The 25651-nt window shown below is 29.1% G+C and overlaps 1 protein-coding gene across 1 annotated transcript in view; it reads right to left on the bottom strand.

Annotated features, from left to right (window-relative positions):
* The window catches only part of LOC129965360 (nuclear receptor coactivator 7-like), a 131985-nt gene extending 108683 nt beyond the window's left edge, over positions 1 to 23302 (bottom strand). Inside the window, exon 1 of the mRNA XM_056079189.1 lies at positions 23163 to 23302. The gene's annotated coding sequence lies outside the window, so the exon portion shown is untranslated. The remainder of the gene's footprint in view (positions 1 to 23162) is intronic.
* Positions 23303 to 25651: the final 2349 nt, after the last annotated feature.

Genomic DNA, 25651 nt, shown 5'->3' with positions numbered 1-25651 from the left:
CTTAAAAACTTTTAAATAAGAAAACAGAATTTATATGCAGGTTAATTATCTGTTGAACATAAATTTTGAGTTATCATGGCATTCCAAATAAAATTCGTACTTTCCCACTTAGCTATTTTAATCAGAAATCAAGTGATGTTCTTCGCAATTTTCTATGAATGGTGTTGAAAATTTTGAGTTAAATATACTGTAGGAGTTTAAAAATTTTATGATGGTTAAATTTTTAATAAAAGTATTATATCTTTTCACGATTTCATTCAATTATATTTTGCCATGCGTGAAAATAGAATGATATAATTTATTTCCTAAAGTCAAAATTTATTTGGAGCTGAGGCTCCAATTATAGATAACTGCAAGTTAAATACTTATTATGTTCCACTAAAGACTAGCCAAATAAATATGGCAAAAATTCTTTAAATATTATCGTATCCTCAAACTTACTTTAATTATGTAGTAGTAAAGCATAGAAGAATAATGTAGAAATTTGCAAAAATCATACATTTATACCTTATTGAACTCGTTTAAAAATAAAGAAATGTGTCCAGAAATAATTCTTTTTTCTTCGAGAGTAGGATATCAATGCGCATATTTTAAATATAGTTACTTTCCTCAAAAATAAATAACTTTTTAAGAAATTTTTTAAATACGTAATTAAAATAGGAATTAGCGGTATGTAGTATAATATTCAAATCAGCACTATACAGAAAGCGATAGATTCAAGTCACAAAGACTTTGTTTCATATTTTCCCTCTTAGTCGCATATCATTGCAATTCTCTAGTTTGTATTTATTGCTCGTAACTGGCGCCAGTTTCAGGAAGCATAGCGCCCCTCAACACATCTGAGTAGCTCATTCGGGTAACGAGTATTTATTACTTGCTCAGGGCTTTTATCGGGGAATGCTTTTGGTAAGCATCGACGGTTTATAATCTCGTGTTCGGCATTTCCCGTCTTTTCACTCAGAAAGCAGTAATTAAGCCTTCTCCCTACTTTCTCTTGAGGCATAATTCAGTTGTTTTAATTAAGTTGATCAAAGCAATTTTTCAGTGGTTAGAACCTTTCCTAAATAAGTTCTTATTCAGAAGATATACAACAATTAATGCTTAACGTTCGAATAGGTTCATACATCTTCAAGCAATCTGAAAATCAATCGAATAGGTTCGAGCAATCTTTCTTTCGGCAGAACTTAAAATTGAAAAAGCTCTATTGTATAAATCAGTGGGAGTAGTCTTTTCAAAACTTTCTTTATACTCTCTAATAAGGATGTTATCGCTCTTCTCTTAAAATCGTGGCCCTTGGACGAAACTGTGAATACCACGAAGGCTCAGATTTTATTTACAGAATCCCACACATGAGAATTGTATGTTTCGTACCACAGTAAAAAAAATGGTACTTCTGTATTAATTGCATGATATTGGAGAACAATAGTTACTAAATATCGATCTTGGAAGGAATCTAGAGTTTGTACTACAATACATCTAGTATGCGATCTGTGATGATTTTTCGGTATTAAGTAGAGTTATGTCACTCATAATCAAGTACCGGAAAATCGAATATGTATTTTGGATACCTTTTACAATCGATTGAAAATAAAACTGGATATCAAACCGCAATTATACTTACAACATCGCATAAGAGATTTCGTTCAATTAAATCATTGAGTTTTTGAATTATCGGGCTTGTATGCATGAAAAAATAAAAACCGACTGACGGTTAATCACTTGGCAGATTTGGTTTCGAATTTATATGATTCTACATTACAGTTGTTTAATCTGTGTACCAAGTTTTATCTAACTCTTTATGTTTTCTAGTTATCATGTTCGCATGTACTCGGGAGCTAGATAAACAGATTTTCTCTGAATATACTTCGTTCAAAATTTGATTTAAAAAATCGAAATATTCGGTATGAAGATCGTGTAACAAATTTCATCTGTTCAACTCAACACATTTTTAAGTTAGCATGTTCACAGATAGACAAACATAATTCCATAAATTTGTTTTTCGAACTCAGATAGGTCCAAAGCATGGAGGATCGTTAAAATCTCAAGTTCAAATTTTCCGACGATTGCAATGCTTTCTCTTTGTATACTTCTTATGCGAGAAAAAATATATAATCGTATAAAATATATATCTCAAAACAAAGAGAACCGGCATTTCATCTAAAATAGCCACAAAATTGCAAACGAATGGCAACTCATTATTACCTTTCACAGAGCAAATCAGTTTTTAACAGCAGTAATAGTTGCCCATCGAAAATTAAAATTAATATTTTGCAAACATTATATGAATTCCACTGGAGCTGACATGATTCCCGTTGCAACTTGATACAAATATTAAAACGTTTCGAAGAATTCAAAAGCTAAAAAAATTGGCCATTAAGCGCAGCAATTTGCCAACAATAAAAATCTTAGGCCATTAGTTTCTTATTTACCAACAATAAAAATCTTTTATGCTTAAATGATAACTCCTAAATTATACCCAAGATACAGATTTCCTTTTCTGAGATGATTTATTTTCAACATTTCCCTGCAAAATCTAAAAATAGCGTAAAAATATTGTCCTTATATCGCACTTGTTTGGCTCAAAACTAACACCCAGAAAGTCTGTATCTTCCCTGACCACACCTAACTCCACTAATCATCCATGGACATCTAAAATTATAAACAATTTGATGCCCATCTCTTCTTATTGGTGCTTTAAGTATCATCGTATTTTACCAACGTATTATTACGTACGTATTTATACGTACGCCAAGCAATTAGTTTGAACAAAATTCCTCAATCAGTCTGAAAGACAGTTTGGAATTTCCTTACAGTTTTACTGTATCCTAAAAGTGTGCTAGCAACAAATGGTGGCACCATGTAATTCAAATGATAATGCAAAGAGCAAAACTCGGTGCATTCTTTTTTCACAAAAAAATTATTCAACTCTTTAATTAAAAGAAAAACTACGATTTGTTTCTAATTGATAAATTGATCAAAATCCGGGACAGAACGAAATATTTAAATTAATAAGGAAAATTTAATACGTATTCAGTACACACTGTGTGATACGTTTAAAATATTATCACATTCCTGAGTAAACTGAAACCATTCAGATCACCGAAATGAAATATGTTCCAGAAATCCTAATCTATTGAACACTAAACAAATAAAAAGCTAACTTAATACAAACTAAATGAACATTAAATGCTAAGCTTCGAAGATTAAATATTTCATTGTTTTTAGTAAATCAATGATGTTCATTAAAATCGAAAATTAAAACATTTAAAATCAAGGTTAGTGAAGACAGGAATCAAATGGTCCGCTGCCTTAAATTCTCTATCCCATGTAAAAATCCTTAACTTCTCCAAATTTTATCTTGGTTTGTGATTTAAAAAAATCATATTAGAATAATTTTTTAAAAAAATTATTTGGTGCATTCAGATTTTTTATTTGTGTCAAAAGCGTTGTGTGGCTTATAATTAGTATTACTTTTCATTTTCTTTAGGTTATTTTTGAAACTCGAAAATTTAAAGTTGAATATATTGCTTAAAACAGGCAGGATAAAAACGAAAAAAATAGATAAATATTTTGTTTACAACATTTTTTGCTTCATCAATTCAAAGATCAATATAGCGACAGATGTTTTTTTTTTCTTAACAGACAATTTTTCAAACTATGCAATTTAACTTAACGAAAAAAAGCACGGAGGCTTCCTTACGTATCTGTTTACCTAAAAAAACGCAAGACAGTCCATTCAGCAATTTTCGATGAAATATCTAATAGCAGATGAAATGCAATACCTTTCTCTCTCTCTCTCCTTCGTTTTGTGTTTAATTTATGCCGGAAACTCTGGAAGAGAGATTACCTCTTACTTGTAAAAATAATCTGATCTTTTCCGTAATTAGGGCGTCTAATGTACTGACACGACAGTCTCCATAGCAACCAATCATTACAATGTAAGTGGACGATACTGAGCCCGCGAGCCGGATTACAGTTTCTGGGGATGCTGCAATTATTCTTAAGGCGGGGGATTAATGCCCGCTCCTTTTTCCCCCTGATAAAAATCTCTTCGCAAAATAATCGGGGGAGCTCGACTTACTTGACTGAAAACAATGCATAATTTGTAGACCTCAATCTATTTAATAAATACAAAAATTTTAAAAAAATTCCTTAAAAATCTATGGCAAGAGATAGTGAATTTCATTTTAAACAGCAAGAAACAATGTATTCCGACATCTTGAAAGAATAAAAGAACTGATGCAACTCATCAAACTGAAAATTATTTGCCAAAGAGTCTAATGTTGTATTCTGTTAAGGGAGCTAAGCAAATCAGCTATTGAAATGAAATTAACGATAACCATCCACAAATGCTACTGTATGCCCAATCATCCAGTAGCGTGGTAGTGGCCGAGCCTTAGCACACTAATAATATAGTATAATAATTAGCAAACAAACCTCAAAAATCTACGCTGAAGGAATTATCCACACTTGAAACATGACGTTAACGCTCTCCAAATCTGCCCCAATAGTTCATTGGAACATCCTCTGAAGAGAAATAAAAAAGCTGACGTACGAAACATCTGTTTTAAGAGTATGTGTCTTTTCCAATTTTCATAAAGGAGAACTAACATTTTTTTTTTTTTTTGACAGTGTGAAAAGATTGACATTATAGATACTATGGCAAATATTTTCTTTCTGTGCGAGAATTCTCGGAAAAGTTACTAGCAGACAACTCGCATCGATAATAAGAGGAAAGTAACGTTACGGCCTGTTAAATGGACTTGAATATGTCATTTAAATTTCCTTATACTTGAAGATCAAACAGTTTTAACATTTTAAGATCAATGCCACTAAATATTGCCTTCAGGAAAAATGTTACGGTCTGTATGATCGGAACATGAAAGATAAGCTCTCGGAAACGGGCAGGCAGGTTGTCTTATTCATACTCCAAATTTGCTTTAACTAAACTTCATTGCATTCAAAGATGAATCACGCCATCAGAGGATATCTGCTCTTTCTTGTCCATCTGCACACATTCGCTTTAAGTTCACATGAACATTGCGTCAAAAGCTGACCTACATCATTACGTAACTGACAGGCGGGTGTTAAAAAACCTTTTATTTCACCAAGCCTAGGGTTGGCAACTTATAGGCTAGGTACAAAAATATTGTGCAAGACTTATGAACCAAATTACGAAAGGCATAAAGATTATACATGAAAAAAGACACGGTATCATTAATGGCTAAAGAAACCTTTAATCGTATCCATTAGCCATTATGATTTCATTACTTATTTCATTGCTTATTTTTATTACTTCTGTTTAGGGCTTTGATTCCCTTGAAAAGAGGCTGTTCAATTGGAAATCTTATCAAGTCTTTGACATTAGATTAATAATGATGATTACATTATATAATTTTATGCAATAATACTCTGAAACTCAAAACGAAGAATGCTTAATTTCATATACTTCTACTCATCAATATAAGAAAGTTGAAGTACAATTTATATCATAAATCGATGATACAACTGCTATTAGCTTTCTATGTATTGTCAAAAATGATTTTATATTACAAGACTTCCTTAATAATAGATATATAATGAGATGTTGTCTGAAATATGAACTCCTACGATATTTCAAATTTAATAAAGAACTTTTTAACGCAAATCTGACAGAACGGCTGAAAAGCATTACTGCAATTTGAAAAATATTCTATCCGTGAATAAATATATTCTCCAAGGTTCAAATCTCGAATCTCCTTCAAATTGTTTGGAGCATTGGAATAAAAAAAAATTAAATATTCAATTGTTATAAAACTGTTTATTTCCAAATATTGGCAAATCGTTCTAAGATAGAGCCAGCAAGAGTGGTGCTTTCGAAACTTTCTCATTTATTCTCTAAGCAATGGGCTTATGTATTATTAAACGCATGCCACTGACAAATAATAGTTACGAGAGAGCCTATTAGAGTGCGATTTTTTGGCGATTAATGTTAACATATGTACTAAAAAACCGTTAGTGTATTTTGTGCGTTCTTTTTCAAAACCATTAAAACCAAAATTTGATGCAGAATTAAAATTGCTGTTACAAGTTCACATACAGAATTTCATATATTAAATTGAACCGCTTTGTGTCACGGCGTTTTCATGCTTGTGAACTCACAGACCAGTAGATGGCCAACCTCTTGACAGATATAGTTCCAAATTTGAAGCATATCTACACTTATGATGTTAAATCTGTATATCAAATTTTATCTATTTAACTCTCTTTGTTTTGCAACTATTGTGTTAACTTATCATCGGACAGCTAGACAGATATATTTTCTTTGAATGGGTTTCGTTCAAAATTTCATAGAAATCTACAAATTTGGAATATACACCAAATTTCATCTGTCTAGATCAAAGTTGTTCTAGTCATACAGTTCAAAGACAGACATAATTCCAAATATGTGTTTTTCGAACTCTGAAACAGGAAGATTTGTCAAAATTTCGAGTTCAAATTTTTTGTCAATTTCAATACTTTCTTTTTGCATACTTTGTATACGAATAAGTAAACATGTGAATATAGAACTTCTGAGAATGATATTTTTCATTATAGTTGTATATATTATGTATACGTTATTTACAATGTTTGAAACCTTGATGTCTTTGTTTCGGAGTAACTTAGAGAAGATGTAGCATAAATTCTTTTGGTAACTTTTTGTTTGGGATCACAATATTACCAAGATCCAATCGAATACTGCTTAGCAAAAAAAAAAAAAAAAAAAAAAATAATTGAAATAAAGATTCAAAAGAAACTAAGAATAATTCAGCAGAGGAAAATGCATTATATTTTTATTATATTCTTATATTCTTATTTATCAACCTTCCCAGCTCTATCTTTAAAATATTATGCAATATTAAGTAACGCAGTATCATTTGAGGCGTTGAACTTTATCTAAAGTCAATATACCAAAAAACAAAAATCACTCGATGCAACGCACTACACTGTCTCCAAGGTGTTCAAAACAGGGTTCCCGATCACGGAAAGTAAAAAACAAATAAATAGTAAACACAAATAAGATAAGTTCCCATGGTGATTTGTGTTGTGACTTCTTCTGAAGAGTGTGTTATCTCGCTTGTTTCTTCAGTCGGTCTCACAGGTTCTCATAAGAAGTGAGTAAATATCATGCTGAGATGGGAAAAAAAATACTTTCTCTTTGAAAGTTACCGCATATCAGGTGTTCACACTTGACATAATTATTCAAAAACTTGTAACCTATTTTATATGCAAAAAGATAATTTAACCGTCACGTTAATACGTTGAGCATGAGATAACTTCATCTAATCTCAATTACAATTTCCGGGAGTGTAATATTATCTGTTTAGTGTAATATGAAAACCCAACTGAGAGTTTTGGTGAAGATTGAGACTTCTTAAATGTTTTCAACATGCCAGTCCTTTTCCGATGGAAAAAAAATGTTAATCTAAAATTTTTGAACAAATTTGAAAATGAAAGCATGATTATCAGGCAAATACGAATATCAAATTATTTGTTAAGTAATAGATCTGACCATCGAGCCTTCGCCTTTTATTTTCCTTCGTGGAAAATAAAAATAAGTTTTATACAATCGAAACAACTTTTGGGCTGTTAGCGAGTTATGAGCGAGTTAGTTTGGTTATGTAGCATAAAGATGCACATAGAATAGAAAATTTCGCTAAATAAATCAAATTATAAAAAGTACTAGTTCTTTAATATAATTATCAATCTATCACTTCTGTTTCACTCTTTCCATTTTTCCCAGCCTAGATTATTCTTTAATAGGGTAGTGGGGCTTTATTTTTTTTTTAAATAATACTCTTTCATTATTTGAGAGAAAAAAGTGTTTCCTCTTTTCAAAAAGCACTTCCTTATTCCCTATAATTTTATGTTTCGTATATTTCTCTGTAATATATATATATATATGACCCTATAGTCTTAGATCTGTATCCTAGTATTACAAGGGATGTAAAAGAATTAATAATTATTGCATTCATCTAGGGATAATTTTTTATGATTAATTCCTGTTCTTTCTTAATTCAGCTAAAATGCAGAAAATTCAATATTTGGCATCGCATGTCAAACATTTGAATAATAAAAGAATGTGAAGGAAATCCGTTGTCTTATCAAAAATAATTCGGGCCCGCAAAGCATACTGAGAAAAAAATACAAATAATAATCACTACAAACTATGCAATACAAAGCACATTAATAGATTACGTCCGCGAAAAAGAAATATGCATTATATTCATGGCTCCGAATTACAATAATAATACCTACATCATATCTGTACAAAAAAATATCCACAGTTTCATACATATTTATACATATAATACATCAATTTGAAATTCAATCAAATATTCATTTTCAAATTCATATATTAACAATTAGTCATAACTAAAATGCATTAATATTAGCAGTAATTCAGTATATTAAATAGCTATTAAAATTTTATATGTTTACAATAAATCTTTATAAAAATTAAATATAAGATTAGAATAATACATGATTTATAAGCTGTTTACATTTATCAGAAGACTTCTTCCCTAAAGAAGTTAACTTTTTCGAGAAAATTCCCGTAGTTCTTTAACCATAATAATCAGTCCTTGTCTGGCTACAACGGCAATCCCAAGGGTAACACAATTTGTCAGAAAATATTTAGTTCTTATACCTTTGAATGTGTTACATTTATAAACGTAGTGGGTAACTGTACCCTTATGTCCACAATTTTTGAAACAACCTTCTTTGATACTACCATGGCTAGTTTGAAGTTGATTTAAGTAAAAATTGCCATAACATCAGTATAAGTCCACTTTGGACGACTCTCTATCTTAATAAGAAATGACCCTCACATACATCAATAATATGATTAAAAACCCTGATATCACTGCCAATTGTGAATGCTGGTGCATGCATAGGAATAAATAATGGCATAAACTAATACAAAATGATACTATCTTTTCTTCATTCTATCCAGTTATTGTATAAATATTTTTCTAAAATGTTAATTTTATTAATAGACTCTATCTTCTTTAAGGTATCACAATTATTAACTTATTTTGTGATATATCGATAATAAGATACTCAGAATCTCAAATAGATTTATCGTTGCATGAAAAGACTCATTTTATACTAAACCGGCGATGCTGCACACTTCGGAAATTGACTTTTTACCTGCATCTTACATTTGAGATAAAAGATTTAAAATTCAAGATTTTTAATTGTGGGAGGAACAGATATAATCAATTTTAGATGATAGCGCATTGTTTTCTTGCTATAGTAAACACTATTTCCAAAAATAAAGATTTCTTCGTCTAACCATAATTTCGCTCTATAAAGAATTGCAATTGCTTTTTTTTAATCTTCAGAGCAGAAAAACAGCCACTGAATTTCACAATAATATATCAGGAACGAAAATTACTTTTCTTAAACATTTTTTTTTTCTTCTTCTTCTTTTACGAGCGTGTCTTGGTATGCAATGTTTGACTTGCTCAATAAACAAAAACAAGTTCTGAATTTGCTGTTTTCAAAACAGTAAGCTCTGAATTTATAAACGAACTTACTTACGAAAATGACAAACAACACAAGTGAAAAAAACATGGATGAGCAAATAATGCTACATCACATATAGAGTTATTTGGTATCAGTACAACTTAATAAATCTGTTTTTGAGTGAAAACAAACTAAAACAGGAAGTGAAGCTTGTTGATGCTTCAGAAGATAAGGCTATTTTTTTATTGCTATTTCGAAAATGTATTTATCAAAATCTTGATTTTAAAGCCATTTCTAACTGGAAAAATTGTATTTAAAATCTTTCTTAAAATACCAGGTTACAATATTGAGAATATTCATCTAAGGAATTATATCAAAAGGGCCATCACAAGAAAAGAATAATAATCTTTCATTATTATTTTTATGTCAGATTTTTAAGTTTCCAAATTTGCTTATTTTTTTATTCCAGTGGTAATTTGAAGCGAATACAGAAATTTTTGACCATGAATTCCGAATAATAGGTTCTTTACAAGGTTTCTCAAAAAATGTTCATAACAATTTATGTAAAATATTTAATAATAAGTATCATTCAATGTTTATAGCAATGGACATGTTATCATGTTTGTTATAAATGCAGTTATTTTTTATTTTATAATTTCATAATGCAGAGAAGAAAATCATTAGCATATTTTTAAAAAAATACCTTTTTTATTTTTGTATATTTATATTGTTTTATATATGTGTATATTTTATATTACAATTTTCGAATAGGGACCATATGCTAAATTTCAACCATCTTATTTATTACTTGTTTTTTTTAAAAAAACAGCTGTTATTACAAATATGCAGACTAATAATAGAAGAATAGTATAGTATAAAAGAAGAGTATAATTCTAAAAACTATTCTTTTTAAGTTCAAAAGATGTCTACTGCTTAAAAATTCATCCAGAAGTGCATGAGGAGTTATTTGATAATCATATTTTTTTTCTATATTGTACTTCAAATATAAGAGAGTAAAATTTAAAAAAAAACTCCAATAAATTTTTAAAAAAGAAATATTTTTGAAATTACAGAAAACATTATACTTATGAGAATTAAAATGTATAAACACTATACAACTTTGTAGCACATATTTTTATTCTCGAACTCAAAATTTCAACAAAATTCCTGCCATTTTAGTTTCAGGAAATTCTTTTAAATAAGTATGTGTCGCACTGAACGCAAGATTGAAGAAACTGGCTTTACTACCCTTACTACTTTCTTATTACTGTGCAATAATACACCCTTTTCCACAATATCAATTGACTCAGAATGTCGGTAAATATTGTTTACAGAAATCAAGTCCTTGGCGTCGGATTTCTTTCTATTCCTGCTTGCAATCCTTTTCTACATAAACTCCCATTTGTGTTTGAAAAAAACAAACACAAGGATTTTTTTTCTTTAATAAGTTACTGCTCAAATAAGTTGTTCTCAAATAAGAAAATCTACATTGTGATATTTCTAAGAATGTAATTATATGAAATTAAATATAAGTAATTCAATATTAATTAATAATGTTAAGGGGTGTAAGTCTCAAACATGAAGAATTAAATTTTACAGTCCTGCTTAGGCTGTGGATACTGTGAAGCAAGCTCTTCTTTTAATAAACGGACCGATTTAGTTTCACATTTCAATACATTTTAAACTTATTCTACATGTTAAATATTTATTTTAGATTATTTTTTATTTTACTAATTTTGTGAAAATTTATTATTTATTTATTTTTTTACTAAGACTCATGAATGCACATTATTCATATCCATACACAATTGTATTTAAGTAGATACTTGGTATTTATAAATACTATAATAACAAAGTAACTCACAGAATTTATAATTTTTGATAAATTTATATATGTGGAAATTAAGCTACTAATATTATTTAATCAATCTTCCTGCGATCCCCCACAAATCTGCGGCCATAGGCAGTCGTCTAGTCCGAAATCCGTGACTGGCTGATTCGTAACTTTTGAAGTACATTATTTGCTAAATTCCAGGACGCAGGACCACTCCATGAACTTTTATGAAGCCTTATTTCTGGTCTTTTATAGTTCTGCCCTGTATACTTTAAAGTGTGACTTACTTTTCTCTTTTGAAGAAAGCTGTTGTAAAATTTTTTAATGTTACCTTGGTATTTACTATTGTTTATACTTGTGTATACTCCACTTTGTGAATGGTCATCTACACTCTTGACGTCAATAGAATTTTGTTTTTCGAAGAATGAAAAAATGTAGTCCAAAGTGTTTTGGGCTGTAGCAAAATGTTTTCCAGTGGATTCGATGCTAGAAAGGCCTGTGAGTTGTGTGAAAATTCTTTTTCTCCTCAATTCAACTTTATATTGCTCTCCATAAGGGTTCGAAGCAACGTTATAAATATTCAGTATCTTCCACCGACAATTTTTTTATCACTTTACATGTTTCTTACAGAGTTTTTATTTTTTATGAATCGACATCGGGAAATGAAGCTCTGTCTCGTCTACTAGAGTTCTTTGAGCTCTTCAAAAGACGTTCAGTTTCTCTTTAAATAACATTAACTTTTTTTGTCATCCAATTAAGAATAAGAACATATTCTTGTTTCTTATTCTTCTGGCGTTGGTTAACGAAAATATTCAATTCATATTGATTTTTAGCATTATTTATTTCTCTTCGAAATGTTTGAATATGTATTCGCATGAAATTTTAAAATACATCATGATTGCGGTTTTATTAACTATTATCTCTGCTCACTTATGGATTTTTCGTAGGGCTTCCCGTTCGATTGCGGTATCTATCATTATTTGCATGCACACAGTTAGATCTTGCCAACCAATTGAAGTATTGCGCTAAAATGTTGGAGAAGAATTTTGTTTTATTGTTTAAAAAAAGAAATTGTCAACCAAGATAAAATCCAGGATAGCATTCCTTCCAGTATCATTGTTCAAAAGATATTTGGATTATTTAAATCTACACTGGTAATGATACATTCATTAAAGAGGAGTGTAATAATCCTTTGCAATTCTTGAAGCGTTGGATGATATCTTGTTCAAATAATTCTGTTCGGAAATAATTGTCACAATATTTTTAATGTAAGTTTTTACTGCCTTAACTACTGCTTTGAGACTCAAAGTAGCAGCTTTCTGTGATATGGGAAAGATGGTTGAACAGGCCAATGGGAATTCTTGCTGCTTTTGATGTTAGGCATAACTTCTCTTGAACCAAAATAATATTGGTACAGATCTGTGGGCAGAAAATGAGTTGCAGCTTTTGACGTCCCTAGGTTTATTTGTATACTCTTGAAAGCCTGGCGTTGTGTGGGGAGCACTTGTTGTTGTGGGAGTACTAAAGACTACATAAACAAAGTTATTTAGTCAATAGAATCCATATTAAGGGTTAAACAAATTAAAACTTGAATTCCTTGGCCTTTTTAATAATTAATAGACTTTATTCTTTGCTTAAAAAGTATCAAAAGAAAATGCTTTCCCGAAGAGAAGCAATTGTTATGTATAAAAATAATAAAACTGATTCAATGCCCACTTCAAGCACAAGCAGTCTAAAACAATATATAGAATATTAATATTATGCAGAATCTTCATGACGAAGGTAACAATTATTTCATTTAAGTGAAATGGAAGCATTTTGGCATATTTATTATTAAATATAAATATTTAATATTTTATTATTTAAATATAAATATCGAGTATCAATTGTAATGAGGACATACTATATGAAGATTCTTGTTTAATTGTATTAAAAGACATTTTAAGAAAAGTCAGTGGATCTCTTTAAAAAACGTTATTTTATAGCTTTATTTATTTTTCGTAAAGTAGAATTCTTTATGAAAGAGAATCAAAATCAATTAATTCTGTCACTAAAAGAATAATAAAATCAAGATAAGAAACTGCAAAATATTTTCATAAGATGAGACATTCTACGTATATTCCGCGTATTAATGTAAATATTGGAATTTATTTTTCCGCATACAAAGTACAGAAAAAAAAATATTGCCATCTCAAAAAAATTCAACATGTACAATTTTTTATGCTTTATGAATCATATTGTTTCATACCTCCCATAAATTACCATATTTATGAATAATACCCATAAAGTATATTATGAATAATACCCATAAATTACCACATTTACCATATTTACGATAAATAAAAAGGAGCTAATTGAATAGAATCAAAATTCTGTAGAAGGATTAGATTTTGCATCTAATCGGACAACAGGGCATTTTTTGGACATGCTCTATTAGATTTAATGCATTGCGAAATTTAAAAAAAAGAAAAGACCATATTTATGAAGATTATTGTAGCATGCACGTTGTTATTCACATTAATTGAAAATATTATAATATGTTTTTAATTTTTATGAGCTTTTTATTAGCATTATCTTAAGCATTGACTTTTGCATGGTACTTTTCATCTATGTTTAAACTACAAATGCTGCTTCTTTATTCTACCTTTACCTCCGGTGACTTCGGGCATCGACGCAGAATAGCTGAATGCGGAATTTAAACCCTCGACTCGGAATTCGAAAACCGATATTTCCATAGAGAAGGCGGCAGAGTGAGAATTCCAATCCATGCCGGATCGGCTCCAAAGATTCTTCTCGATTGAGCCCCAAGGGGGAGAAAGAGATCGAAACGCGTTATTCTTGACTTAACGTAATGTTTTTGTTATATCTCGGACATCAGGGAAGCTGAGGAACGTGATCGTTAGCTCCAAGCTGCTTTCCGACTGACATAATCCTTGCAGTTAATGTGTTGATTTTTAAAGTGCGAGAAGACGTCACTTCCTTATGACGTGAAAAACTGAACACAGAATTCAAAACTAATGTAAATTCAAGCTGAGTTAAAACCAAATAATATTAGTTTTTATTTTTTAAAATACTAGATAATTAGAACCTAAATAAATTATTTCAAGATCATATACAGGAAAAGTTGGAAAAAATGATACATTTGGATACTATGCATTTAAGAACATTCAGAAAAGAATGAAGCTCCAAAACTGAAAGATACAAATAAATAAACTAATGGTTCCTCTACAAAAATAATACATTCATCCTCGTATAATTCAATCACAGGGACAATGTCTGGCAGTTACGATTTGTGAATGATACAATGGTATATAAATTTTAACACTAATCATAAACACTCATATATTAATAGAATTATCACAGGGAATGTAAAGCCTTTTTTAAATCTTAAAAAAAAGCTCACCTATAAAACTTGCTTTATAAATCTAAAAAGAATTCCATATATCAGACTTCAACGTCATACTATCAACACAGTTTTCATGATAAATGCACCTAAATTTATCCATTTCCCGATAAGATTTTGAAAGCGTTAATTGATAGCCTGTATTCATCAGAATGTTATTTCTGTGTTTTTTTTTTCATCAGTCAATAAAGCTTAATCAGTGCTTTGAAAACTGTTGCAATTCTTTGGCGATCGTCTGACGGACATAATCTTTTTAAAGAACGATATTCATTATCCAAATATGTTGTTAATCAATAATAGATTTTTCAATGTATGTTTAATTTTTTTAATTAGAGAGAGGAAAACATAAATTAGAAAATAACCGAATCTCTGGTTTGGTTTTTAGGATTAAAGCAGTTTTTTGACATTCCACTCTTTTTTAGGACTCATAGTGTTATCAATTTTCTTAAATTGAAAGTTTAAATAAATGCTTTTCACATTTTAAAGTAAAACAAAAATATATTATAAGTTGTGCGCGGAAAAAAATTTAAATATGCAGTTGTTAGAGCCTCACTTCAGAAATCACCTTTCCTTTTAATTTAGTTTCCAATTTCATTTTCTTGCTATCCTTAGAAGAAGTAGCTTTATAAATCTTAATGAATACAACTACTTTCCATGGAAGTGCTCGCGTTCATTTCGAATTACTTATTAATTTATTACACCTTATTTTTATGCAATCTTTCGGAATTTATAAAGCGGTCAACAGTAACGTACAGTCAACGGAAATAGTTTTGAAATCTAAGTAACAATGATAAAATAAAGGATAAGCGATAAAACAATAAAGAATATGTGAGTCAAAAAGATTGCCTTATCTGCTTACCACGCGCTATACAGTAAATCATTCTTACATGTCTCCTAACTTTTCATCTAACAACGGAAATAACAAGAAAATTCAAGCAAATGACAAGAAAAGGTTTATGGGGGTCGTTGATTTGTAAACAACTTTTGAAATTTCTGACACATGCTCACGATTAAATTGTTAAGTTGACATTCCCTAGAATTAGAAACCAAAAACAGCTGCTTCTCAGTTCTAACAAAATGCAATATCGTAAGAAAAATATCTTTCGTCAAATTCACTGAAGATGTAAATTTTTGCAAATAGAATTCCTATTCAAGACATAGATTAGATAATTGTGGATCGATTAGATCATTTTTTTTTCGAAACATAACTGAAAAGAATTATGCAAAATGCTTTGAGATTTAGAAATAAATATAATTATTCTTTTGGGTATATACTAAAGGCCTGCTGAAATTCTAAGCATTATTTATCCCTCTCCTCGTTCATTTCATGATCAATTCTCAGATAAATCTTACGTTGGATCCACATGAAAAAAACGTGAGTGGTCTTCTCAAAATTTTCTCGCATACTTGCTATTAAATATATTTGTGTATTATTGATTGTATAACATTGACAAACAATAGTTACAGTGGAATCTGTTAGTGCTGAATTGTGGTGATTTTTATTTATGATTAATCGCTGGGATATGGTTAATACAAAAATATCAGAATACCTACTGTGTATTTTAGATACCATTTGACCCACCAATTAAAACCAAAATTTAACACAGAACTGCAATTGTTGTCACAAAATCATGTATCAAAACCTCATATATTTTAACCATCATGTCTTTGAGTTATCTCGTTTACATGCTTGTGAAAAAACAGACACACAGATGGCTTACCCCTTGACAGATTTGATTTGAAATTTGATATGTATTTACACTTTATATGAGAAAGATGCGTACCAAATTCAATCCAGTTAGCTTTCTCCGCTTTCAAGTTATCATGTTCAGTTATAATCGGATAGCTAGACAGACAGCTCAGAATGGAGAATTTATTTAAATGCTTACAGAAATCTATAAATTTGTAGCAGAGATTATGTACTAAATTTTATCTGTCTAGCTCAAAGCGTTTCCGAACTACTGTGTCTACAGGCAGATATTATTTTTAAAATTTTGTCGAATTCAATGAGGTCTGAAACGTGGATATTCCTCAAAATCTTGAGTCCGAATTTTTTGACGATTACAATACGTTCTCTTTGTGTATTTCTTAGAGGAGAAGGTAAAAATGGTTAACTAACAAATAACATCGGCAAGCTGGGATGCATACGCTGAGAGATTGGTGATAGACCAATCTCAAAAAATAAATATTTCATGATTCTAACCTTTACATTATATAAGAGCAGAGACAATTTGTGCACTTTTTAAAGTTATCACTTTATTCTGTCTTAGGGACAAGTTAATCTTTTAAGAAGCATGATTCCCATTTAAGCTTCCGCGGATATCGAATTTTTCATTCAAATCATTTTCCTTATTGGATAAATAAGGAAAAACAATACAAACAAACTTGAAAAAAACTTGTTCAACAATAAATTGGCCAATTGTGAATCAGAAGTTTATCAAATGTTTTCCCATGATTATTGGACTATCATTGGGAAATTTACGAAATTTGTAAGAATATAAAATTCACTTCAAATTAACAATGATTCGTTTTCAAGCAAAAAAATGGCAATGTTTATATAATTTGTGTAAGCACATGACTCGGCCAGCTGTATCACTTTAATTAAATACTTATCTTTGCAACTATTTTTCTACTGCTTTATTTTACATGACATAGGTGTTTCAAATATTTAATATTGTTCATAAACTTTAATTGTAACATTGTTCTTTAGTCTACAAAGAACTTATAGCCAGAACCTAAACCGAAAAAAAAACATTTTGATTATTAACATCAATTTTAAAAATAGTACAAAATACAAATGTAATAATGAAATCTGGTCTAAATACAATGGATAAAAATGAAAGGCAATTTCATTTATCTCTTGGTCACAGTCATTAAACTAACTATAATGTTAAAAACCAATTTAACGACCAAGAAAAATTTTATTTCATAAAAATGTCTCACTTTCGAATAAAGCAAAGTGCTTATAGAAAGTAAAGAATAATACAACTTTTAAAATTTCTAGTTATCCTACTGTCTGAGAACAAAGTTAAAGTTTAAAATCTTTAGTAACTACTCAACAAATGTAAAAGTAAATATTCTGAAAGACATTAACGGTAAGAGCTTTTTCAGCAGAGCTTTAATATTTTTCTCAAATTTAATATTGTAGCAAATAAATTTTACCCGTATTAATTTTCTTAAAAATTAGATATAGCTGCAATATTAAAATTCTAATGGCTATAACATTAGCAAATTTAAATTATATATTAAATTTAGTATGTTACATATATTTACATAGTCTAAAAACTGTACAAATGTACTTATATTGCTATAATTTGTTTTTAAGAATAGTTTTATTTTTGATGTCGCATATTGTAGCAATACTTATTCTATGTACTCATTAAAATAAGGATGAAATATAAGATCTTGTACTCGGGAACGTAATTAAAGGAAAGTGAGGGAAGTGTGACCCCCCCCTTCCCCCCAACACACACAAATATACAAACACATGTTTTTCCCACGTCGCATTTTGATCAAATGACAGTTTTGTGAAATAATTTAATATAATTCTTTATTCTGCTCATCTACTTTACATAAATATGATTGCCACTTTAAAATGAAACGCCTGGCATTTTATGAAAGATGTCGATATTTTTGAAAACTATTTATTGACATTTAATTGAAAAATTCTATTTATCGAAAGAAAAAACTATTGACTCCGCAAAATCAGCAAAACTATTTTTTCTCATTTTTGTTTAATTCTGTCAAATAATGGTAAGATATCTACTGTAATTCGAATTGAATTTATTTCGCTTAGTTCGATGTCAAATCTAAAGATTATATTTGTTTCTTAATTGTTTTCTTTAATTAAATGCCGCCATATTTAAGTAATCGTCTTCGCAATCTTCACTAATTGCAAGTGAAAATTTTTAAACACTTTTAATTCATTTGAAAGATAATAAAAAGTTTTATAAGTAACCATGATTATTAACGAGTTAAATTATTAAAGTGTTTTGACTTTTAAAAAATAGGCGTTTTTCTTTGCATGAATAGCAGTTGCAGAAATTTAATAATTGAAAATCTGGTTTCTTTCAAAAATTTAAATCATTTTTTTTTCATTTCACTCTAATTTTACATTTATCATCTATGAATTCAAATGCCTAATGTTTAGATGTATTTGAATAATTACAAAAGATAGATATATAAATACAGAGAGATATTTGAGATATTTATATAAATACAAAAAAAATTATCCACACATTATTCAAGTTCTCATATAATGATAGACATTTAAAATGATAAGACAGTTCATCACAATGTAGAAATAAATTTTATCATCCAAATACTTATCATTAAAAGTTGTCACTTAAAAGCACAACATTTGCACCATTTACTTTGGATTTATTTATTTTTTATTGCCCTATATGTTTCCTTTTTCTTCTAAGAGGCGCTACTGTGTGCTGACCTTACACAATAACATTAACTCTCTTGAGTTATTTAACGCAATTCTCGCTAACTAACCACAAGAATTATGATACATTCTAATAAATGAAAAAAATTACATGCTCATTCGTAAAGTATATTTTTAACTGGCCTGCATAAAAAATTGCATTCTAAAATTTTCAAACTCCATGAAAATATTATGCACAATCATATTCTCGTAAAAGCTTAATTATATTTATTTACACTGAATGCACTGATATAAAATGGATACATAAAAACATAATCATAAAACTAAGAGAATGATTAAGTTACTTACTTACCATGGTTTATTGTCCTTTAGTATCCGAATGCTTTCAAAAAAATTTGCCATTTCCAACAAAGAAAAATGATTGTTTGACCGAATTAGTAAAATTAATTATATAATCTCTAGCATAAATTTTTCAGAAGAATTAGAATGTTTACATGCAACTACAAATGCTTCCAGATTCAAATGAAATATTCTCGAATTTTGCAGCTATTTCAAAAATAATATCTAAATTAAGAAACATTCTATCGTCGACTTTCAAAATATTCATCTCATTCTGACTTCATTTTTACATCCAGCAAATTGTGAAAGATATTTTTTATGAATTGAAATTATTTTAAATAATATTTAAATAAACATAAATGATGAAATTTTGAATTAATAAATATCGCTCTTTTATTTAAAAGACGTAATGGCAAACTTAAAGATTGCCAAACGATAATATAACAGCATAATGTCAAATATTTTGAAAACAAATGATCTCAACAAAAGTTTATAAAGTTATATAAAGAAAAATCCACGTATCAATTGCTTTTTTTCAGAAGAAAAAAAAAGATATATCTGGTTTTCGAATTTCGATTTATTATTTGTATTCATGTCATTCATTCTAATATTTTTTATAGATTTTTCTAGAATAATTTTCAAAATATTTTTTTTTAAATATCCAATTGCATAAAATAAAAAAATAAATTTTACGCACTAAATTATTCTTCAATTAAAAATAAAGTTAATCGAAAATGATATTATTTTAGGGATAGAATTATCACATATCTATATTAGACATTATTTAAAAATATCTATTTTGAAGATGACAAAGTTGATCATGGAGGCGTCATTTTTACCTCCACACCTTCACACCTCCTCCCCCTTCAAAAAAGTGAAATATCTACAACATCCCTGCTTAAATTCAAATAAAGAATTAGAATTTTAAAAATACAATCTTGTTTTGAATAAAAAAAGCTACAATTTTCTCTTTTTTTTCAATTGTGGATATGAAAAATGCTTGCAATTGTTTTATTGTCACATATAATCATCACTCTTGTTAAGAATTCATAGTTTGCAAATTAAAAAAAGGAAAATTTTGTTTCAAAATCGTTGGGAAACTGAATTTTGAGACTCTTTTTTTGATAACTAACAAATGAGAAAAATAGCGATAGTAAAAAAATTCAAAGTAACCGTATGAAAAATATTTGGTTCTTGTTCTTCTAAGTTTAAAAAAATCGTTCGAATTTTTCTTTTGATGATGTGTGTAACCTGTATAAGAAGAATCAAGAAACGAACTAAATATATCATCCATGTGTTGAAAGTTTAATACTCACAAAAATATATATAATAAAAGATAAAATTTGTCATAACATAAATCGTGTATTTTTAAAACCTTCAGATGCATTGAGTATTATAATTATTAATATTAATAATAGTTGTTACAATAAGTTCAATAATTAGAGTTGTATCTATTTATTTTAATCATTAAAGCTATATTCATATTTTATACCGACAAACTAAGACATATAATATTAAAGTTCTGTTGTTTCTAAAGAAAAAAAAATACTCAAGATTATTAAAATGTCTCAATATTACTGCAAGACATCGAAAAGTTATAAAAATTATATTTCTGATTATTTTGCCTTCTTTTTTTTTTCTTTCTGTCTTTTAATTTTATTATCTCTCTAAAAATATGACCATTTTTTTGTTATTATTAAAGCTTGATAGGAATCACAATCAATAATTGGTCGATAATAATACAGAAAAATTAAATTTTAGTTTCAAAGGATATTAAAAGAAAAGTTGCATTTTATGATCGTTTTTATTCAGTTTTTATATCCCTGAACCTTACTCGTAAACAATAGTTTCGAAGTCACGATCATCTATGTGAATATCATTTAATGAAAATGTTTCATATTTCGGAATTTAAAATTTGATTTTTTTTCCCCTTGCTTGCTTGCTTTTTTTCCTTTGGAATCATTTATTTGTATTCAAGTTGTTGTTATGATAAATTTTCTTCGAGAAATATTCTAAGTTGAGCAGAAGAAAAAGATAATAAAAATAACTTTTGGATTGGTCTTCGATTCCATAAAACTGATTTTATGATATTTGGTAGATACTACAAACAATCAAAATCATATTTCAAGTTATTGAAAAAGGTAATTGTACGTTAGTGTTGCAAAAATAAATTTTAAAAGAATTTAATTTAAGAAAAGCTTCAAAGAGAAATCTATTTACAGTGTAAACCATTATTTTTGTCTCTCATGCAAGTTTCTAATAAATGATATAAAATAAATCTGAAGTTTTGCTTTTTCTATGGATTCTAAAGGCATTTTATCGTTTTAAAACTAACTGTAAACAAAATTTTAGAAGAAAACTTTTGAACGAGATGTAATTTTCAGTTTCAGACATTTCAAACAAAATATATTAATGCAGCTTGTGCCATGAACTTGTTTGAAAACTTTCTCTTTTCAACAATAAAATTAACGAAGTTTTCTATTAAAATCTCTTCATAAAAATACAAACAATTTTCTTCTAAATTCTATATATATATATATTATCCTAATAAATGTAGTTTATTTTCCTCAGTAGCAAGCTAATAAATTGCCTGATTATTTTATTTTGATCCTCTGTACTTTTTAAGAACTATTTCAAATGAAATTAAAAAAACTTATTTAACATATTCTTATATCTGTATGTAAAACCAGTTGGTGAAAGTGCTCATATTTCTATTATCTAACATAATAAAAAGTTTTTCAACATCCAAACATGATGAAAGACTTTATTCAAACTGTAATTGTAAAAAAGAATCGATGAATAATCTTCCTTCATATACCGATTTCACAAAATTGCTGGCAGAAATATTATTGTAAAAAAAGTTAATTATAGCATCATGTTTTCGAAAAAGAATGTACTTACTTAAGATTTAAAAAGCAATTATTTATGCAAATGACACTTAATACTAAAAATAACACCTCATACCATAAGTCAATACGTTCCTAATTTCACATTACCAATTTATAAATGCAAAATTAATTTGTTAAATCTTTTTATCACCGATTAATTATACCAAATGTTTTTAAAATTATTCTTTTTTTTTTCACCAAAATGGGTAATTGATTGTGAATTTAATGCTATGAAATTCCATTTTAAATATAATTTTATCCAATTTTATTTTATATTAAATATTTGGAAATAAAAATTCAAGAGTCATCTTTCATTAAAAATAATAAAACTGTTTTCGATAAAATGATTGAATATTTGTATTCGAAGAAAAAAATTCAGAATGTTTATTTTAGATTTAAAAAAAGTCATGCTAATATTATTTACGCAGTGTTTTTCCTTCTAAACTATAAATAAAAATTCTTCTAATTTTTTAGATAAAAAAAATTAATCGAAGAATTTTAATTCCGAAATTATTTTCTGGTGCAAACTCAAATGTAAACAATTCTTTCAACAAATCGATTTCTTGTTTCAGACGAGTTTATTTATTTATTTTTTAAAATCATCTGTTCTTTTAATTGAAAACATACTCAGTTTTTGACGAATTTTCAAACCAATAATTAGTTTCTAAGGGTTAAAACCGATGAAGAAAGCGTAAACGGGAATCGAACCTTCGTCAGAAAACAAGAACGTTTTCAACGATAGTGTATGTGTTTATACAAGATCCTATTCTACCATAAGGGGCCAAAATTTTAAAGAAAAAAATATTCCACGTCCCTTACCTCTCGATATCGAAGCAAAGGGGTTGTCTGCGGCATCTGGGGGATGGAAGAACTTTCCTCCGTAAAAAAAAAGAATAAAAAAAAGTTGCTTTTGTCCAGAAAAGAAGAGAGAAAAGTGCAAACGACGGAAGAGAAGCACCTTTCCGCGGCAGTTTCCGCTCAGGAACGTTTCGGCGCGTCCATCTTCTCTTATGCGGAAGAAGTTGTAGCTGTAGAAATATTAGGGGGGTCCGCACCAAGCGCCCTCTCACGGGCGATACTGTAGCGGCTCATTCTCTCTCTCTCTCTCATTTTGAGAAAGATCGATCGTTTGATTCCCGGTCCCCCCCCCCTTTTCTGCTTCGATCGGCGGAGGATTTGGAAACGCCGTACGGACAAAATCGCTCGGAATGGAACGATTTCTTCCCGCCGTTCCGCGGGCCCGCTCTCTCTTGTGGGGGCGTATCGTTTGCTTCCGTGAGAGACACGAGGGGCGGACTGGACCGGAAGCGACAGGGAATATTTTGGCGAGAATGGAGAGGGGGTGGTTAACGAATAAATTGTTTAGATGTTGGTTAAAAAACGCTTGTTCTTCCGCTATCTCCGCCCCGATACCGTGTTTGGAACTCTTGCAGGAAAACCACCTGCTTGTCAGTTCGGCAAACTCGTGTTTGTTTGTCGAATGCAGGTGAATAAATGTTTCTGTGAAACTCCAGGAATGGATAGAATACTGGATACTGTTCTTTAATTATTGATCATTTAGACTATTTATTTTGCTTATGGCAGATGGGAAGTCTCTGCCGTCATTAAATACTAGTACTGCTTTTGATTTTGTTTTGTTTTTAATGATTGTTCAGAAGTGGACAAACTTTTGAAATGAAAGGATCAATCGTAGCTTTTCATAATAATCTGCATATTATTTGAAATCCATTGACAAATGTTTTTTCGCAGTTGAAAAATTTTTAAATAGTTTTAATTATATCTTATTCAAAAAGAAAAAATAATAATTGTACCTATTAGTTTTACTCAACTTCATTCCTTGATACCCTAAAACAAAAGTGCGCAATTTAGGACGCTGATTAGAGAAGAGCTGTTGCAAACACTGGAAAAAACCAAAATATACGTAAATAAATAATTTAAATAAGATAAAATTTCAGAAGCAAAAACATTTTTTAAAAAGAAAAAAAAAGGAACAGATTGACAAAATGTAAATAACATATTTTTCTTTTGTTGATACTATATTTTTCCAAGCTGATTCAACATATTGGTCATATAAAAATGATATGTACGTCATACATGATGAAGGAAGAATTAACTATTAGAAAGCTAACCATTAGGAAGGTTGAATTTATTACATATTTTTAATACAAACTATACATTGACTTGTCAAAACTTGTACAAATAATTAAAATCCGAAACAAACAGTCAAACACTAAGATAATCCAAAACATTTGATCGCTTTATAATAAAAGTTGGGAATTTAAAATTAATTTTTTTATAAGCTTTATTTTGTAATTTTTAATATGAGCTATTTACTTATAACTAAAATTTGGTAGATTTCATTAAAATAAAGAACAAATTCAGAATATTTTCTCAACACCAAATCAAATAGATAAAATTCATGACTTTTTCCTTTCATCTACAATGCATATCGTTATAAGCAACGTGAGCAATGAAAGTTTTAGTGAAAATAAAATTAGACTAAATTATAAAAAATTGCTTTAAATTTGAAATTTGGATTTTATTTCCTTTATTCATGTTTTTAAAAAAGTTTTAGTTCATTTTTATGCAGACCGAAAAATAAAATATTCGAAATCCGTCCGTGAGTTATAAGATGAAAAAACCAACAAACTCAATAGAAAATAACGACCCCTTTTTTACACGAATACACAAATAATAAACACGGCCAAAGCGTGCACAAAAACAGCCTTGAAATTAACAAATTACACAAGCAATAAATCGGTAATAAATATCTACAAAAACACAAAATGCTTAAAAAGAGCTCGCAGGAGAGAGAGTTCTCTCAACAACTCACATCGCCCGATTCGTCTACGCAATTGATTATTGACCCCGTCTGTCAGATTGTCATAATCTCAATGGCAGAGCTAAGAAGTTTCTAGAACAATCTCTGGAAATCAACAAGATTCTTAAATATTCTATCTCCTTCAATTTTGCCTCCAATTTATCGCCAAGGCTGAAAGTCATTGACTCGACATCCATTCAGCAGCCATTACTATATCTGTAAAATTATCACTTTTACTTCAAGACTTACTACGTAGGAAAGCAATATTATAAATCCCTAACAATGTTGAGAATGAAGACTGGAAATATTAATCGAGTACTACGATCAAAGGCCAAACAATCTGTTTGAATGTTCTCTGTTTAGCAAGTGTTAAAATGCATTGCAAGAAAACTGATATTAGTGCCTCGTAGTTTCCGGAATCTAGAAGACAAAGTGAATTTCCAAATTGAGCAGAGTTGGATTAGCAAATAGATAAAACAGACAATTG

This window comes from Argiope bruennichi, chromosome 4, assembly GCF_947563725.1.
Source record: "Argiope bruennichi chromosome 4, qqArgBrue1.1, whole genome shotgun sequence".
Classification (NCBI taxonomy): Eukaryota; Metazoa; Arthropoda; class Arachnida; order Araneae; family Araneidae; genus Argiope; species Argiope bruennichi.
Note: the sequence above shows the minus strand (reverse complement) of the source record. Positions and strands in the feature narration are given on the sequence as shown.